Genomic DNA, 5,199 nt, shown 5'->3' with positions numbered 1-5,199 from the left:
TCCTGGGCGCTACACCAACCTGGGGGGGGGGGGGGGGGACTGACCTCATGCTTCCTTATATGCATGAGGACAAGCTGCTTCTTTTCACCTGACGAGAGTGTTTCCCTGGCACACAGGAAGGCCCTTTCGCCAACCGCGCCTCGGGTATGGGCACTGATGACGTGGAGGAGAGAACGTGCCCACAGCGTCCCCAGCGGGAATTGAACCCAGGACCTTCTAGCTGTGAGGCGACAGCACTACAGACCACCGTGCCTCCAATACACATTTTCCGCCAGAACTTTCAAATGAATATGAAACGAGTCCCCGAAACGACTCCAAGTCTTAGGAATGAATCATTATCGGGTGAGTGCACATGCAGTTTAAATGCCGACGAGGTCAGTCTGCTAACCGTGCACGGATAGGACCGATCTATGGCTGTGTATTTGGAATACATGAAATGATCATAGACATTCTAATCTAGGGCTATTAACTTGTAAACTTAATATTAATTATATATAAAATTATGTGTGAATGAGATAGATAGAGAGAGAGAGAGAGAGAGAGAGAGAGAGAGAGAGAGAGAGAGATAGAGAGAGAGAGATGATGGTAGGAGGGTACTGAGACAAGTTAAAGTATGGAATGACAGAGAGAGAGCGAGAAGAGTAAGCAAATTATACTGTAAATGGGATTTAGTGGAGGGACATGTGCTTTTGATTGAAGCAAATCTAAAGTTTAAAACATTAAAGGAAACATTCCCCACTGTCACATTTGTGGATGTTTACTCAATTTGTGACATTAACTGTGTGGATTAAAACAACATTTTGATAACACAATGCCCGCTGACAAAACAAAAAATGTCTTGTCTTCTGAATATGTCACTTTGCCTACTATATCCACAATTCAATACAAAGCCATGGTTCTCAGCAGTACTTGAGGTCATTTTTCCTGGTGGCCCCTATAGGGGCAAAAGGGAGAATAACCATAGTTTTTGAGTGTCAACGCAACTACATCACACGCACAAGGCACTATCCCGGATGTAGCTGAAGTAGCTAGATGTAGCCAAAACACTCCCGAGGCGATCGACAACAATGATGATCAATTGATGATGATTAATTCTAACGTGACTAGGGACCGTCTAAAACATAATCTTTGCTTAGAATTGGACGGAATGATTTAGATCAGGAGATATTCACATTTTAAGATTTTCAATCTCATCCGCTAAAATGCGGGGGAACATTTCCATTGATGTCCCAACCGGAAATAACATTGAATGTTGCGCAAACAGACACTCCCAGCTTGTGGAGCAATGCGATCGGTTTTTATATCAATAAATCTCCGTCCTATTATTAACTCCGTCCTACGTATTTGTATAGGCTACAATTCTTTAGTTTTCAGTTCTGTTTCCTTTCCTCTTAGATCAGGGGTTCTCAACCTGGGGATCGCGACACCTCGGGGAGTCCAGATATACTTTTGGGGGGTCCCCAAATTATATATATATATTTTTTTTAAATGGAAATGCTTAGTTCATCACATAGTACACATAGTGCATGCATAAACTTTCCTTAAGGTTATTGTAGAGGTCAATTTGTATTGGTGGTGGGGAGGGGGGCGGGGCTGGGGTCGCAATACATGGCCAAAGCATTTTCAGGGGTCCCCAGCCAAAAACGTTGAGAACCCCTGTCTTAGATAATGGTTTGTTTAGCATTCATGAATGTCTCCCAAAGCTGGACAAAATCATTCTGCCTACGCCTAACTATATAGTCTTTCCAGTCCAATACAATTCATATAATTTCCTTTTGCCACATCCTCAAAGTTGGAGCGTCTGTATTTTTCCAGCATAGCACAACAGCTCTCCTTGCTTGAAGAAGTCCAACGTCCAAGATTTTAGTCTGGTTAGCCGTCTGTAGAAAGTTCTTTGGATATATTCCAAGTATACAGAGTATATCCAAAGAACTTTCTACCTCCCTTTTCGTGCATTTTTAAGCATTATGTTATACTTTAGCTATTGAAAAATAGCAGATCTACAAGCCCATAGCACGGCACTGAGTGCCGCACTACGAGCTTGTAGATCTGCTATTTGTTTGGAAAATCGTGAAAAGGTGTGCAAATATTTGAATATATATTCTCCCAGTGAACGCTTTTAATTACAATTAATTACATATAATTCTAGGGGTTCTTGACATGAAATAGTTTGAGCACCACTGAGTTTTTCAGAACACTGTCAGGATTTAGAAGGCATTTGTAGAATCTTCCTCAGGCCTAAATGTAGAAAATCTTCCAAAACTGTTAATATGAGATTCATTGCGTTGGTCTTACGTTTGTGTGCAAATTAAATAGCTTCTTTCAGGGTTGATTTCCATGGAGGTCCTTCGCTGTGACTCCCGTTTGATCTGACAGCGCTGTCCCTCGCTTTAATAGGATTAGATGGAGGATCCTTTTAAACTGCTTTAAGTTCTATTCTGTATGTCCCCCCCCCCCCCCCACACACACACCATAAACACGCACGCACGCACGCACACACACGCACACACACACACACACACACACACACACACACACACAAAATCCCAGGGGGGTTCCCTCTTAATCTTTGACCCCCACCCGTACCCCACTCTTTGAACCATCCAACTGTCCTAATTGCTGTGGACAAAAACACATCACTTCTCAGTTGAACGTATAGCTGTCGGGCGGAAACCTTGTTTGCCCTTATTTCAAGATAGTTTTTCTTTTCATGAATGAATCCCATGGCGTGATGAGATGTGTTGAACGCGTTAAGTGAAAGTGAAAGTGTTTATGTGGATTTAAAAAAATAGAGAACCAATGGAAAGTTGTTTTTAACAAGAGCTTGTAACTCAATTATAACTGCATGGACCATATGCAGACCGCGGCCATCTTACCATAAGTTAATGGCAAGGTGCTAACAAGGTGCAACTTCCCATAGACAGACCGTTCATCCAAACAGAAAAGTCCTATCTGATTGTATTACACAACGTCAAACTCACCAACATTGCAGCTGTACGAAAAGCTTGAATTATTCTCTTATTATCCTCAAAGAGTTGCAGTTTGGAAGTGCCCTGCGTACCTTAATTGTTATTTTGTTATTTTCTCCATTGTCTGAAAAGTAACAGTTTTGGACATACAAGGTCTCCAACCAACGGTGACCATATCACTCATAATCCCTACAAGGCTGGAGCTATAGGACCCCTCCTGTAGGCCACCACCACAGCTATTCACAACGTCCAGAGAGAGGGACAGACCTCCGTGAAGGCATGAGGACATTGTGAAGTGTTGGTATGAGACAAACCATGACACTCCTGGGAAGAAACAAAGGCGTTTGGCTAAGATGATAAAACGCAGAGAGAGAGAGAGAGAGAGAGAGAGAGAGAGAGAGAGAGAGATTGCGCGTGTGTGTGTGTGTGTGTGTGTGTGTGTGTGTGTGTGTGTGTGTGTGTGTGTGTGTGTCTGTGTGTGTGGGTGTGTTCTGTTGCCTACATTGTAGATGATGTGGCATATCCAAGGCGCTTTACAGAGATTGTGCATTACATTCACCCATTCACGTGCCCATTCATACGCGATGACAGTGGAAACCATGCAAGGCACCAACCTGCACATCGGGAGCAATTATTAGGGGTTCAGTGTCTTGCTCAAGGACACTAACTCTGGGGGAGCCCGGGTTCGAATTGGGAACCTTGCGGTTTCCATCCGGTCCCTCGACAGTATATATTTATGGAATATACATGATTTCAACCCAGTCAGATAAAGTTCAGATGACTAGGGTCATTTCAGGTCTCTCTCTCTCTCTCTCTCTCTCTCTCTCGTGTGCCAGAGTACAATCGGCACTGGTAATTATAGCCTCTTGGCAGCATTTAATCAAGCCAGCTGCTCTGTCTTCCCCCGCTCTTATATTTATCTACCAATTTACACCGTGCAAATTGTATAACTTGGTACATATAACTTGGTACATACAACCTATGCCGAGTATGGAAATGCCATGCAATTAACCTGCATTATAACATACTGCACATATTGCAGTGAGTACAGTCCACACAATGATGACATTATTTTTGGTATATTTTTGACTTCTTTCAATTTAGTGTAATCAATTATTTTTTACCCCCTTTTTTTCTCCCCAATTTAGTCGTTATGCCAATTGATACCTCCCCACACACATTTCTGTGTTGTCACCTGCCACTGAGGAGCCCCCACCAGGAGGACTTTTGTCCTACTCCTCTCGCCCCAGCACAGGTGCCGCCCCCGTAGGACTACATGCAGTGACCACTGACACCCTCCCCGCCCGGCTTTCCTCCCCCGAACACGGACCAATTGTGTTCAAATAGATGCCCGGCAAAGCCGGATGCACCGTGGTGGATTGGAACCAGGGGGGCAGTCAGACAGATATTTTGTGGAGCCACTAAGGAAATCGTAGTTCATATAATGGCCTGTTGTGGCGCTGTCATTGGACCCAGAAAAACCCATAGCCCCATAGAAGTCCATGTATTTGGGCCCAACTTCACCTAGACTGTATTACCTTAATAAACATGGTCATGAATACTTTCTGCTTCCAGTCACTAGTTTAAAGTCTCATTTCTAATGTCATAATATTCTTTTTGGAAAATTATGGTCCCATTAATTAAAAAAATGACCATAAAGTTGCGTATGTTCTGAGGGGCGTGGCTACCGTTACAGTCTATGATCGGGATTCCCCTCCCACTCGAGTCAAAATAAAAACCAACGGAGAAGAAGGGGGGAAGTCCCGCCTCGTTGTCTGGGCCAGCCAATGGCCAGCTGGGCCAAAACGGAGCCAGCCAATGGCCAGCTGGGCCAAAACGGATCTAGAAAGATGGCGACTTACAGTGCAGGAATAACAGGCTTCATTTTACGTCCATGTTAGACCCGGGGAACGCTTTGTCCATATTTTTTACAGTCTATGATTGGAACCCACAACCTCTGTGTTGGGCAATTATAATTTCAATAGATGCATTACTTTGCACACGTCTTACAGCACACAGATGATGGACACGATAGATGTCATGCAAAACCATGACAGTAAGTAACATGTACTCAAGTACTATACGTTTTTTGAGTAGTTCCAATTTTGCCTGATGGAGGGGGAAGGAACTGATTGAAATAACGTGTTCCTTCCATGTTCCTTCCAAAAGAAGCGTCTTGCATCAACGTCAGTCCGTTGTTGTCAGACGGAGTGTAGAGGCCAGGATTACA

This window comes from Protomyctophum parallelum (assembly GCF_964188405.1).
Source record: "Protomyctophum parallelum genome assembly, chromosome: 22".
Lineage (NCBI taxonomy): Eukaryota > Metazoa > Chordata > Actinopteri > Myctophiformes > Myctophidae > Protomyctophum > Protomyctophum parallelum.
Note: the sequence above shows the minus strand (reverse complement) of the source record.